Source organism: Tenrec ecaudatus, chromosome 2 (assembly GCF_050624435.1).
Source record: "Tenrec ecaudatus isolate mTenEca1 chromosome 2, mTenEca1.hap1, whole genome shotgun sequence".
NCBI lineage: Eukaryota > Metazoa > Chordata > Mammalia > Afrosoricida > Tenrecidae > Tenrec > Tenrec ecaudatus.
This window is the reverse complement of record NC_134531.1, coordinates 22,295,119-22,310,979: the sequence shown is the minus strand read 5'-3', so window position 1 is coordinate 22,310,979 and position 15,861 is coordinate 22,295,119. Positions and strand designations below refer to the sequence as shown.

General features: G+C 36.5%; 1 long non-coding RNA gene across 1 annotated transcript in view; it reads left to right on the top strand.

Moving 5' to 3' along the window:
* The window catches only part of LOC142438872 (uncharacterized), a 97,472-nt gene extending 85,303 nt beyond the window's left edge, over positions 1–12,169 (top strand). The window contains exon 4 of the long non-coding RNA XR_012782821.1: positions 5,739–12,169. This is a non-coding gene — a long non-coding RNA (uncharacterized LOC142438872). The remainder of the gene's footprint in view (positions 1–5,738) is intronic.
* Positions 12,170–15,861: the final 3,692 nt, after the last annotated feature.

The following is a 15,861-nucleotide window of genomic DNA, read 5'->3' as shown; positions in this document are numbered from 1 at the left end:
TCACCTTTTGCTTTCTCCATGAATGATGATTTTGATATCCCTCCACAGCTCATTAGTCCATCAGTTATTAGTGTCCAATTTGTCAAATCTGTTCTTGAGATATTCTCAAATTAGAATCGATTGTATTTTGGCTCTCCTGGACTTCTTTTATTGTTCTTCAGCTTCATCCTGAACTCAAAAGCAGATTAAAAAAACAATAGCAAAACTAAGATTCAGGAATAGGTTTGGGGATCTCAATAAATCCGACTACCAATTTAAGGTACTGGTTCTTACATCATAGCCCTGCTTGATACTTGCCCTCAGGAAGAGAATACAAAAATATGGGTGCATAGCAATGTGTGTTGACATTAGATGGTGCATGGTTATTAGACGCAAGCAATAAAGATTTTGAGTTGTTAAAAAAAAAGCATACATATTTGCCAAAATCTATGTCTTAAGTTGGGTTCTCTAGAGAAGTAAAACTTATGAAGTGTGTGTGTGTGTGTGTGTTTGTGTTTGTGTGTGTGTGTGTGTGTTTGTGTGTGTGCCCAGAGAGGTTTATAGTAAGGGCATAGAAATGGGCATTCTTAATATCCATTCCAATGGAATTGGTGATTTGGCTGTAGATGGGCATATTGCTTCATCTGGAAGCAAATAGCTATTACTCCGAAACACCGAGCCCATCTCTGTCCTTTACCACTTGATCTTTATAAGCAGGACCAACCCAGCAGTCTCCTTATACTTTACCTCCTATTAAAATTGCAGAAAGTGTCAAGGAGATGCTAATCCAGAGCTTCTCTTCGCACCAATATTTAATCTATTAGTGGTGATGTTTTGTGTTGTATCTCATGCCATGGATTAATAGTGCTTACAATAGAAGCAGACTTATCTGTACTAATAGGGGAAAGTTATTTGTAATAATAGGAACTTTGAAAAGTAATCACCCTTCAGAATACATTTTGAAAATTCATCTTAATAATGTTCATTCTCTAGAATCATTCTCAATACAAAATGTTATAGGCTGGTTTAAGTAGAGAATATATATATATTCATACAGTTGTACAAGCTGGCATGTTCCAAGACTATGTGGAAAATATTCTCTCAACTCAATTAACTGTGAAGGCTGATAACCCAAAATCAAAGGAAAATAACAGGGCTCTGGCTAAAGAGGCAAATGAGTCCAAGGTCAAAATGTAACGTGGCAGACTACTGAAGATGCCCAGTATAATTAGGCAAGCATGCAGTCCACTGGCTCAAGTGGAAAGGACCAGAGGTCCACATATCAGCCACATGCAGGATCCAGACTCAGCAACAACCAAGCAAGCTTTTTCATAGTGTCCACTTGTATTGGAAGCAGAGGTACCCTGCGAAAATATCCTTTGATGTCTGTCATCTGAGTAAAGTGTTGCATCCCACTCTAATCTTCGAACAATTCGTTTCTAGTGGAAGATTCCCTTATGGAAGGAATGCCATTGTGTTGGATCACATCATGTGGAATTACTATGTCTGAAGTGACAAATGAATGAGAATAATAGCCCAGCCAAGTAGGCACAATATTTTAACTACCATGCCAAGCATGATGTCTTTCTCCAAGGACTGATGACTCTTTTGAACACAGTCAGAATGTTAAATGAGTCCCTCCATTCTTTCTTCTAAGGAGTGTTCTGGTTGTACTTCTTCAACAACACCATAAATCACAGGCATCAATTCTTCTTTACTAGTTCATATCCATTGTCTACCCTTGATGTACATATAAAGCTATTTTAATTACCATGACATTTTTCATTGGGTTAGGTACACTTTAGTCTTCAAGGTGATAGATTTGCTTTTAAACACTTTACAGAGATTTTCAGCAAGTATGTACAGATTTCCCCAATGTACTATATTGTTTGATTTCTTGACTGCTATTTGTGGGTGTGTTGATAGTGAATACACATAAAATAGAAGCCATGATAATTTAAATCCACTTTCCCCATTATCATAATATTGTTTATTGCTCTAATTGTGAGGATTTTCTTTACATTGAGTTATAATTCCTGTTGGAGGTTGTGGTTGTTGAACCTCTTCATTAAGTACTTGAAGTCCTCTTTGTTTTCCACAAGCCAGGTTGAGCAATCTGCATATATACAGATTGTTAAGATTTCCTCCAATCCTGATCCAGCATTCTTCTTCCTATTAATCTATTTCAGTCAGTAAAGACATGAAAAAGAATCAAAGAACAAACACACCAAACATTGCAACTTTCATTAACCATCATAAGAATTTCTTTTTAATTAGTGTGAAAAAAACATAATTAGATAAGAAATTTTATAATAAAAATGACAGACTCTCGTGTTTTTAGTTTTAAACAATTTATTATTTTCTTTATGTTATGGAGCAGTTCTCTAAGGATTGTATCTGAAATAAACAAGTACTAAGGATAAGACTTGACAATGTGACATTATTCTTTGTGTTTAGATATTCCCTGTTTTTATTCCTATGACATTGTTAGAGAAATAAGCCTAAGACAACTTTTGTGAAATCACTGAGGCATACAAACTAAATCATACTGAAATCTAGTCATTTTATTAATGTGCAAGCTGTGCTCATCCTAATTTGTGAAACTGTATAACAGAGGATAAGAATTTCATCATATATTAAGATAAAAATGGAACAAAACTTGTTTATTATTATGGAGAACATTTTAATAAATAGCCCCTCTAATAATTGAAGTATATTAATAATTTATTAAAATTGAAATGTTATTAATCTAAACAATATTGTGTTAATAACTTTAGTGATTTAACATTTTGATAATAATATATTAAGAAACAAATATATTAGAAAATGCTTCAATTATTTTGAAATGGTATAAGCTATAATAGTGGAATTTGGGCCTGCTGAAATAATTCAGGGACATGAACAAAGAAAACACTAAATAAAATTTAAACTGTTTATATCAATAAAGACATTTAATGCAAATATTTGAAGTATGTGTGGCATCCATCTAAAAAATAAATTTAAATAACAATAATGATTATTTTAGTTTGTCTCCAATTATCCTCTTCCAATCAACAGTAATTATCAGTGTATCTTCATTTCATTTTCAATCAATTTCAGATTGTTAAAATTATAATACATTAATATATATGCTTGGGTCATTGTTTTTCAACTTCTAATGGAGTCTTATGCAGCAGATTTCCTCGATGTGTATCAACTCCTGATATCCTGACTGCTGCTTCCATATGCATTCATTGCAGTTCCAAACAAGACAAAATCCTATACAACTTCTACCTTTTCTCTGTTTATCATGATGTTACCTATCGGTCTAGTTGTAAGAATTTGATTTTATTTGCATCGCGTTGTAATCCATACCGAAGACTACAATCCTTCAGCAGCAGCAAGCACTTCAAGGCTCTTTGCTTTCAAGAAGATAGGTTGTGTGATCTGTTTATCACAGATTGTTAATACACCCTCTTCTGATCCTGATGTCACCTTCTTTTTCATAGATGCCAGTTTCTTGGTTTATTTGCTTACCATACAGATCAAATAAGTATAGTGTCAGAATATAACCATGTTTCACAGTTTTTCTGACTTTGACCATGCAGTGTTCTCTTGTTTTGCTCTAATAACTGTTTATAATCCATGTGCAAGTTCCACATGAATAAAATCAAGTGTTTGGAATTCCCATTCTTCTCACAGTTATCCATAGATTTAAAAAAAATGTTTTTCACAGTGAATGCATTCGCATAGTAAACAAAAAAGAAGCAAGTAGCTCTCTAGCATACTCTGCTTTCAGCCAAGGTCCATCTGGCATCGGCAATGATATTTATTATTACATGTCCTCTTCTGAATCCAGACTGAACCTCTGGCAGCTCCTTGTCAATGCACAGTTACAAGTGTTGTGGATGATGTTTGGTAAAACTTTACTTGCCTGTTTCATTAATGATATTATTCTCTAATTTAAACATTTCGTTGCGTTATCTTTCGTTGAAATGGCTACAAATATGTATCTCTTCCTGTTAGTTGGCCAAATAATCATCTTCCAGATTTCTTGGCATGGATGCATGTTTCCAGTATTTCATCAGCCTGTGGAAACATTTCCATTGGTATTCTATCTATTCCTGGAGGCTTGTTTGGGGCTAATGCTTTCAGTGCAGCTAAAAATCCTTCCTTCAGCGTCACTGGTTCTTGCTCATATGCTACTTCTTGAAATGGTGGACTGTTGACTCATTCTTTTTTGTACAGTGACTCTACTTCTTCAGTCTTCTCTTGATGCTTCTTGAATGGTTCGATATAGATGACAGTGGAAGCTTTCATTCCATTTGCAGCGTGCATACATGATTAAGACTCGGTTGCATGCCCTCTTATCATTGCTGAGGGATATGAGTAGCTGTTATTAAAGAGAGGATTGTGATGTCATTATGTGAGATGCAGTTCATATAAAATCTACTATCTTATCATTTTATCTCTCTTTTTTCCCATTTGAAAGCTATTTCTGTTTTAAAAAGTCAACTGGACATACATGTGGCTTAAGACCAGGAGAATCCCCTCAGACATGGACCAGGGGCGTGAATAACCTTGGCACCATGTAGAATGTATTGGAAAATGGATTGTTGAAGATGCAATTGTGCTAAAATTTATCACCCTATCAATTGAGCTCCTTTATGATACATTTAAATTTTTTCTAGTATTTAATACTACTTTTCTTTCAATTGAAGTTTTTATATGTTTTACCTTGTTACTGTTATTTTTAAATGATTCCTGTAGATTAAATCCAGAATAAGTAAATCTGCAGAGATGTTCATTGGATTAACTGTCCCTTGGGGGTGTGGCAGGTGAGGTTGAGAGTAAACGGGGAGCTAGTAGCTATGAGGACAAGAATGAAGAAAATATTCTAAATCCAATTCAGATGATGATTTCACAACTCTTCTTGATGTAACTGAACAATTGAATTGTGTGATATTTCAATTATATGCCAATGAAACTGATTTAAACATAAAGAGTTAGTTTCAGAAATCCATGAGAACAGTTCTATCTTGCCCTATAGGGTCGCATTGTTTCATCATGGACTTGATGGGCGTGAACATTTTGTTTGTTTGCTTTCTTCTTTATCTAATTTATACATCATGCATTCCATTCTATGATTATAATAAATGTGTGCATTGTTCTTCCCATTTTGAGTTTTACCCCATCTGAAAATGTTCTGAAAGCTCAAGTCCTTCTATGTCATTATGGTTGTGTCTAGTTTGAGAAAGTCGCTCTACGACAGTCATGTACTGAATGCCTTTCAACCTGAGGGCTCACCTACTGAGACTATATCTGAAATGTTCCACTTCTATTCCTGAGATTTTCAGTATCTGACAGTATTCTGCTGCTATTTGTAAGATTGTCAATGGTTAGTTCCTCAGAGGTGGACAGCCCATTACCTTTCCTTAGTCTGTTCTTAATGTGGTTGATCAGCTGAAACCTATTCACCTTCAGCGACCCTGTTGGTATTTTAAGTTTCAGTGGCCCAGCTTCCAGCATCATAGCAACATGCATGTCACCACAGTCTGACAAATTCACAGGCGATGTTGGACTACTGGGTTCCTAACAGAAAATCTCTCTCAGTGACATGTGTCTTTGTCTCCTTGGGGTGCATTTTCAGAAAACCGTACATTTAAATTTGTAACTTGAAAGAGGATCTGGTAGGACACTTCAGATCAACACAGACAGGTTTGTTCAGAATATCATGACAATCATTGTTGAGATTCCAACAAAATAATCTTATATTGTAGGGCAACAAGACGATCACAGAGTCTTATTTTGAAGAAGATGAAAGAAAATGAAAACCCATATTGGTGAGAAAACAAACCAGAAGAGTTGAACTGATGATCCACCCTCCCATCCTCCTGCCCCCACACACAGCACAACAATGCTCATTCTTCAAGAAAAACAAGGTCTGTCCTTTCACATTGGAAAACTTCACTTCATTGAACCTAAAATTCAGAATTTGCCCCTTCTGACTGATGTTTTTCCCACCGAATCAAAAACTATTAAAAAGAACATAATTTTAGATGCTGAAGAACTCCAAAACTGAATTTTAACTAGCTGTGAATCAGAGGTCAGGTTTATTTAGGGAAGGATAAGAGTGGTGGAAACATAACTGTGGTAGTTACATAATCTGGTTTCAATTTGGGATTACAGAGGATTATGAGTGAAGGGGTGGAGTCTAGTCTGTCAATTGGGTCCCCACCAATGAGGCCTCTGTGGGCATGGCCTTCCCCTGAGGATTCTGGGAAAACTCTGGCATGTCTTCCTTGGAGGCTGGAGAGAGTTTCCCTCTCTCACTACTTCACTTCCTTGGAGACTCTTTAGGGAAAAGACACCTGGCACTATGCTGATAGACCCCACCTACCCTGATGAATTCAGATCCCTGGACCTGGAGAAGCCACATGGAGACCACTCCCAGCTCTGAGATGCTGACAACACCATTGATCCAGAAGACTTTCTACCCCCTGGCCTGTGATCATCCTGCATTTGGCATCATTGCATGTGTTTCCTGATTTTAAAAAGGACTTCATAGATTGTCATTGGAAATATGGGTTAATATTGGATTTATGGGTTTAGACTAGACTGGGTTGGGATTCTTTCTTAATGTACAATTACCCTTTATAGAAAATTCTCTCTTATACACATATGCATGCTAATGGATTTGTTTCTCTAGGCTGCCCAGACTAACACAATCACCTCCTGAACTATAATTATTAAGAGACAGAAAAGGTGAGTTGATGGGTGGTGGGGCGGGAGAAGGTAAAAGGAAACAAAGATCTAGGAAGCAAAGCTATGCATAGAAGTATAAACATAGGTGTGTACATATATAAATATATTAATTCATAAAATAGAGGTATTGACCTGTGTTAGTCTGGGTTGACTAGAGAAACAGACCACCCCTTGTCAACTTTACACTTTTACACAATTCTTTAGCCATACATAATTTTTAACAAAAAATAATAAAACCATATCTGTGCCTAACAGGGTAAAACTAAAATGCATACAATTGAACATGTGCCAATGCCTCATTTAAACATAATATTCTATAAGTGAACAATATAACAATATTCTATGCTTAACAATTGCAATTAAGTAACACCTATACCATAATCTTATGAATATATTCTCTCACCTATAAAAGTTTGTAAGCCAGCCACTACATGCCTTTATCCTCCCAAAATTTGGGTATCCAATTTCTATACTGCCCACTTACATCAAGCCAGTTCTCTGAGGAGACAAACATATTATTTGATGTGAAGAATCTACATTCTAGTTATAACCTTGTGAGTCTACATCTATAAGTCAAGTCAAATCAGGGCATGCTGTACATAAAGTCAGTAACAATATACACTAGTTCACAGACTCAAAAATATTTTCTTCATTTGTTCAGGTTCTGGTCAACTCAATGTGGGCTGCCTTACTTAGCTTCACCAGGGTGCCTATTGGCTTCCTTGCCTTTAAACCATGGGCCCCATCATAAAATCTCACCAACCCTAGCCCCTTGTGCTAGGTCATGAACCTCAGACCAGTCAACCTACTTTCATCTTCTCCTCTAGCTACTCTAAACCAGGTCCACAGGTGTCAGTGGCCAGACTCAATCCATCTCTTTATTGCTGTTTCTCCCACTTCTACTCAACAAGTGGATCCAGGTGGTTACCTAGCAATTATTTCAGCCTGCTCACAGCCTCCCTTTCAAAGGTCAGTCCTAGAGTGGAGAGTTTCTTTAGGGCTCCAATTTTTTTCCAGCTTCTGACACAAACCACTAGTTCAAAATTCAAAAATCCAAAGGGGTCCTTTTTACACCTTCAATCTGTCAATAGACCCATAGTAAGTCTCCTCACCTTTGAATGTCTTGAAAACTCACAACATTGGTGGGACTTACCTTTTCAGAGCCTCCTTTGCATTAAAGATCCAATTTTATGGCTGAAGGCAAGTGGACTTATAATATGTCTATATTCATACTTCCCAATCATCTTTTCTATCAATCATATCAATAATAATAGGTAGAAGAAAACAATATAAACATAGTAGAGCCAGATCCTAAACTCAATCTCAAAACAGTCCAGTTCAAGCCTTATCTATCTCAACTTAATCCTTATCTAAACTACTCCATTGTTAAAAGTATGGCCATAGGCCTCTGACTTCATTGGCTCAAGCCAGGACATGGCCTTCTGTCAGCCATTTTGACCTCAGTCATCGATTTTCACTAAGAAGCATTGTCTCAGAGAAGTTCAAAAGGTGATTTTGCCACCAGAGCTCAAGATTCACATTTATCACAATCATTTTCACCATTTCAGAAAGAATACTCAATTTCTAGAAAGCAAAAACTTTAAATTCCCACATTTTCCCCCAGAAAACAGCTCAGGAAACTGAGAGGCGAAATCTGATGTCTGGCTAGCAAAAGAAGAAAAACTACCATGAGTTCAAACAATCATCCACTCTTCACCTTTAAGATTTGTTTCTCTAGTATTTCACTCACAAGGTACAATAATGTATTGGTCTGGGTTAACTAGAGAAACATATCCACAGACACTCATATGTAGAAGAAAGAGTTTTATATAAAAGACCTATTTTATATTGAGAAACATCCCAGCCCAGTCCAGTTTAACTCCATAAGTCCAATGTTAGCCCATGTCCAATATTAGCCAATATATCCAATACTAGTCCATAAATTCCTCTTTAGACTCACATAATCATGCAATAATGTTGAATGTAGGAATATTACAGGTCAGTGGGTGGAAATTATTGTATATCCTGTGGTAGAAGCATCTCAGTGCTGGCATGATTTTCCATGAGGCTTCTCCAGCTCCAATATTCTTGCTCCATCAGCATAGCACCATGTGGCTTGTCAGCAGGAAGACAAGGCATAGAGAGTGTGTATCCCACCCCCGTGAGGAAGATAGGAGCTCCCAGAAGCCTCAGGAGAAGTCCTTGCCCACACAGAGGTATTATGGACTATGACCTATTTGACAGGCTAGACTCCACCCCTTCAAAAGTTGACAGATTTTGTAACTGCCACATGGCTTTTGTACATATATTTATAAGGCAATAAGTTGAGGAAATGGATGGACTTTGGACTTCTGCTCAAGCTCCCCCTCAACACAAGAACATCTTGCTGTAACAATCTTGCATTTTGTGATGCTCACCCTCCCGACACAATTGCTGAAGACAAAAGAGGTGCATAAGCAAATGAGGTGTAGAAAGATGATGGTGCCCCGCTATCAAAAGATATAGTGCCTTGGGTCTTAAAAGCTTGAAGTTAAACAAGCAGCCATCTAACAGAGAAGCAACATGCTCAGATGGAAGAAGCACACCTGCTTGTGCGATTATGAAGTTTTGATGGCATCAGGTAACAGGCATCAGAAGACCCAAAACAAACAAACAAACAAACATATTGTTGAGAATGAGGGGGGTCAGAGCGGAGACCCAAAACCAATCTGTAGACAATAGGACATCCCCTCACAGGGTCACAAGGAAAGGATGATTCAACCAGGGTGCAGTGTAGCACCAATGAAACACGCAATATTCCACTGTGTGATAGATATATAATTTTTTGTCAATTTGAGGATTAAGAGTATAGATGTGAGGTCTAACTTGTCAATAAGATCATAACCAATGGGGCCTCTATGTGGAATGGCCTTCTCCTGAGAATTCTGGGAAAACTGGTACTTCCTCCTTGGAGATGGGAGACTCCTCTCTCTGCCACTCCCTGGGCGACATGGCAGCTGACAAGCCACATAGACCTACCCTAATGCAACCAGACCACTGAGGCTGGGGAAGCCATGAAGAGACCCCTGCAAGCAGATGCTTACAATGCCACTGGATCCAAAGACTGTCTACCCACTGACTTGTGATTGTCCTGCATTCTGTATCATTGCATGTGTTTCGTGATTCTGAAGATGACTTTATTGATTGATATCGGACATATAGGCTGATATATCAGACTTACGGACTTGATCTCGACTGGGCTGGGATGTTTTCTCAATGTTCCATTGCTCTTGTATTTAAATATCTTTCTTATACACATATGTGTGTCCATGGATTTGTTTCTCTAGTCTCCCCAGACTACCACACTCAGGTTCTTTAAGTCTTCCTTACCTCCCACAGTCATGACCCTAGTCCTGTCTTTCTGTTCCGGCAGGACCTTAACATCTAAACTGGTACAGATAAGAGCTCATGACACACGGAATCCAGGTCAGATAAATCCTTCAGGAACAGAAATGGGAGTAATGATACTAGGAGGATAGAGAGAAGGTAGGGTACGAGGGGTGGAAAGGAGATCCAATTGTAATGATAAATGCACTACCAACAGCACCCCCAAGGGGCATGAACAACAGAAACGTGGGTAAAGAGAGACAGCAGTGAGTGTAAAATATGAAAATAATAATGATTCATAATCTATCAAGGAATCACGAGGGTGGGGAGGGGGCAGGAGCGAAAAAAGAGTAGCTGATACCAAGGGTTCAAATAGAAAGTAAATGTTTAGAAATTAATTATGGCAACATATGAATAAATATGCTTGATACAATTGATGTATGGGTTGTTATAAGAGTATGAGAGCCCCCATTAAAATGATAAAAATAAAATCTACCTTCATTTGAAAACAAAAAAAAATAAGTATATAAACCTTTTTGTGTTTATTATTTTGTAGAAATATTTTGTACATGCCCTTGTACATAGACAAGGAGCTCAGGTAGTGTAGTGGGTTATGAGTTGATCTGTCAGGAATTTAAAACCACCAACTCTTAGAAAGAAGAAAGATGAGGCTTTCTGCTTCCAGGAGATTTCCACCTCAGAAGCCTGCAGACAAATTCTATTCTATAATAGGACTTCAAAATGTCAGAATTGACTTGATGGCAGTGAGTTTGTTTTTGTTTTGCTTTTGTTTGTAGACAGACCAATATTAATTGGTGGCTACTAGGAAGAGGAAATGGACAGATAATGTATTACTTTATCATGAAGACTTATAATTTAGCTATATTATTTTTGGTGAAAATAGAAACAAATAGAAATAGTAAACATAACACAACCAATTCATGAATGAATGAGCACAGATGCATGGGATAGGCATATTTTTACATAGGTATACAGTTGTGGGTGTATACATATGTATGCATAGGAATATCCATAGAAACCAAGTGTATCTCAATAATTTCAGGTACATTCTGACTCACAATAACCTTATGGGACAGAGAAAAACTGCCATGGGTATGTGTGACTACGAGCATGCTGGTATACTCAGACATAACTGAATATCTTCAAATTGCCTTTCTGACTTTGAAACTTAGGACAAAAGTACCATGCAAACATTTTAGTTAATTGGCTTCGCATAGTCATGATCCGAATCCTGGTGAACTGAGTAGCATCTGGGCTCTTAAATGTTTGCTAGCAGAGAAGCAATGAAAAGCAACAATTTAAGAGACAGTTAACATTATCTACACTCTAGAAGTAAAACTCTCAGAAGATAACCAAAAATTACAGAAGATAACTTCCATATAAGTCATAACCTCATCCACCTTGAGATTAGACCATCAAGAACTCCTCTGGCTAAAGTCCCAGAAAAAATGGGTGAAAATAAAGTGAAACATAACTCACTCAAGAAAAGAAGGAAAGAAAAACTCACTGCTATTGTGTCAATTCTGTCTCATAGGGAGCCTATAGTTCAGGGTATAATTACCCCTATGGGTTTCTGAAATCCGAAATTTTCAGAAGTTGTAAGGAGTGGAATGCTCTTTGTCCTGTAGCACCGTTGTTCCTTCAAATTGCCAATCTTGTGTATATCAGCGCAAAGCATCATCATTGTATCACCAGGGCTCACTCAAAACAATCAAACAAACGTAAGTTCTTATTATTTTTAATCCACTTAAACTAGAACATAAAAATAGAGATGATTCTTTGAGGTCACCGTTTTCTCAAAGATCAGAGCAGCATACTAAATAAAATACATTACCTGCAAAAATGATGCTCATTTAAAACCACCTTTTGACCCATAGGTAAAGAAAATGAGGAGAAAAGACAGCTTGGGATCCAGAGCAGTGGAAATGGATCAATCAAAACACTTAAAGAGAATATTGACATATTGAGATAAACCTAAACATTGTGATCAAATTGGAACCTTTCGTGTGTAAATTTTCACCAAAAACTGAAAAAAATATTATCTAAAGAATAAAAATAAAACTTGCTTTTATTATTTGACACAGCATTGTTTTAATTGAGTTGCTGAATTTCTTGATGACCGAGCTATTATTGTTAAAATGGGGAAAGCAACATAATGCTTTCACTGTTTCTGTTGTTTTGAGGCCATTCAATCTAATTGAATGCTTTATTTAGTAGTTGGTTTCAAGTCTATGGAAATTACTAATGTGTGATTTTTAGTCATAGCTAACCTTTATTTAAAAACCATATTAAATTTTGAGTAGACAACTGTTTGGGTAGGTTGTAAGAGAGGCGGCATATTTATTATCTAACAATAAAATTTCGTTTAGAATGAATGTCTCCTGTAGGCCAGAACTTAATTTACCTGACGTTTTATTAAGATCAAATTAACATCCATCATTTAAATGTCTGTAATTATCTATTATCTGTCTTTGAAATTTAACATTTGTTAAACTGCTCCTATGAAATGGCCTGCTGGAAAAAGGCAAGCAATAAATGCAACCCTGAAAATAGCAGGTTTATAAATGCATGGTGACAGGGTTTATTAATCAGTGCAATGAAATTAACTGTGCATAGTTAAGATGAAACCATTCACTTCGTGGGATAGAAGAATATCACAGAGACCTTTAAATATGTTAATATGATCTATGATACATCCCACTTTAAACTTTTGAAATAATTATGAGGTTTAGGAAAATGTACCCAGTCAAAACCATATTTGAAATATGGGGTTACTTTTCTTTTCTAAAAATGGAAATAATATCTTTGAACAACTTCAGAATTAATTGTTCCAAACCAAGTGTAGTTCGTCATCAAGAACAAAGTGGAAAACCAAGTGTGGTGAGTGATCCGGAGAAAAACAACTATGTTTCACTTTTTATCTGATAAATAAGAGATAGCTATGGAATGTCCATGAAAATATCATATCTGTTATCTAAAATCAAAACTCAAGCTCTTTGCTAGTCAGTCAATAGCGACATGATAGGGCAGGTACTACTATGGGTTTCTGAGACTTTCTCTTTATAGAAGTAGAAAGCCTGCTCTTTTGCCATAGGGTGACTGGTGCTTTCAAACTGGTTACCTTGTTTATGACAACCTTAAATTGGGGTCCTAGAAAATATACAAATATTACCTACTCTTAGACTTCTAATGTACTTATTTTACAAACATGCAATCAAAATGTATATTTGAATTTTACATAAGAATAAGTGAGATTGTTACTAATTTTTAACTTTGAAAATCATTTTAGATTTATTAATTTCAAAGATCGCTAATAAAGTTTCCAAATACCAATTGCCCTATTATTGATGAAATCACTGATGCTATTCATATTTCACTATTTCATTACGATGTGTGTTTCTTCAAAGAGAATAATATCCTGGGTGGAGTCCAATTCACAGTGATTCTGTGAAACAAACATGAAGTTGACTTCTGAATAAGCCTTCCATCCTCACAGTTTTCCTCCATGCAGAGAAGCCGATTCGTTCCAAGAACCAGAGTAGCATAATCCAGTGAGCGCTTAACTAGTTTGCCACTAAGATGTTCCCAGTTCAATTGGTTAGAATATCTCAGCTTTACCCTTTCACTTCCAACATGTATATGTTAGAAGACCAATGTCACTTCCTTCAGGTGTTTCTCAATTTGCTGTCTTATGCAACAGGGTGTCCAATTTCGTGAAAAATAGAATTAAAAATAATGAAAATGTCCACAAACGTTTTGAAGTTTGCTCTTAGTTATGATTAGCAAGTGTTATCAATTTCCCAAGAGTATTCCACTTACCTGAGGTGTAGTCTAGCATAGCTTCCCAGTGTGTACACAATACCAACGTGACTTATTACTAACATTGTAATGTTGAAATACAAACTTTGATCACTCAATGAAGAAATTGTCTACAACTTCTTATACTGTGAAGATCCTGTTTATCCTTTTTTATATGTGTCTGTGAACTTGTTGTACTGTGTACTGTGGCGACTTGTGGTTAGCGGTGCTATTGAAAGCTACGTAACCGGAATTAAAAATACTAGCATGGTCACCCAAAGTGAATAGGTTTTGGCAGAGCTTCCTGACAAATAAAGCCTACCAAGAAGAAATAGACTGTTATTTCTGATTAATTAAATACTGAAAACTTGAATAGCTGGAAAAATTGGAAGATACTGAAAATTTTTATGAGTAAAACCAAAGTACTATCAGTAAATATAGTGCCAGAAAATGAACGCCCTCAAGTCTGAAGATATTCAAAATAAGACTGAGGAAGCTTCTTCTTAGTGTTGACACTACTGATATGGATGGAAAAAAGCCTTTAATGAGAGGACTCACTCAGAATGAGAAAACAAATAACTGCAAACTTTTATTAATCGTAGGAAAATTTGAAGCCCTTAAACCTGAAATGGAACACATGAAGACCATAATCATAGGCATGAGTGGGGTGAATTAAACTGGTATTGAAATTTTTTCAATCAGGCAGGCTTATCATTTACGATACTAAGAATTATTAATCCAATAGGAGTGACATTGTATTCATTGTCAACAGGACGTTGCAAGATCAATTTTGAAATACAGTGCTGTTTGTGATGGGATAATATCTATTCTCATATAAGAAAATCCAGTCAATACAATTATTACTTATATTTATGCACCAACTGCTAAAGTTACTGATGTAGAAACTTTACATTTCTACCAACATCTTCAGTCTGAAATTGATCAAATATGCACTCAGGATGCATTAATCATTCTTGGTGATTGCAGTGTATATGCTGGAAACAAAGAGCATGGAACAGTAGTTTGAAATGAGGCTTTGGTGATTCAAAGGAAGCTGGAGGGCACATGATGAATTTTGGAAGAACAAAGACATCTTTATCCCAAATTCATTTTTGAAACAACCAAAACAAGGACTATTCTTGTGGAATTCTCTGGGTGCAATACACAGAACTCTACCTAACTACATCTGTGGGATACACTCTGTGAACCATACAAGGTATAAATAATCTTGAGAAGAATGGGGATTCCAGAATATTGTTTTGTACTCATGAAGAACCACTGCATGGACCAAGATGCAGCTGTTGAACAAATCAAGGAACTACTGCTTTGTTTACAATCAGGAAAAGTGTGCATCAAGTATGTATCTGCTCACCGTACTGTTCACTCTGTATGCTGAGCAAGTCATTAGAGAAGCTGGACTACATGAAAAATAACCCAGCACCAGGTAGAGAAGAAGGCTTATTAACAATTTGCTATATGCAGATGACACAACTTTGGAAGTAAGGAACACTTGAAGGATTTTCTATAAAGATCAAGAATTTTAATCTTCAATATAGATGATTAATGTAAAGAAAACTAAGATCCTCACAACTGAACCGATAGGTTAGATGAAAAAATGAAGTTGTCAAGGATTTCCTCTTGCTTGGATCTATGATTCATGCTTATTAAAGCAGTAGTCATGCCATCAATTGGTGCATTGCCATGGGTAATCTGTCGCACAGGGCCTCTTTAAAGTATCGAACTGGCTTCACTACACAGAGCAACAACAGCATCTTTTTTTTTAATGCCAAAGAAACAAACTGGACTATATAAAAAAGTATCAGAGTTCCAGTATCAGAAGTGTCAGTATTGAAGAAGGGTTATTAATAACGTGAGATGTATAGATGACAGTGTTGCTTGCTGAAAGCGAGAAGGACTTGAAGCACTTGCTGATGAAGATCAGGGCCTGCAGTC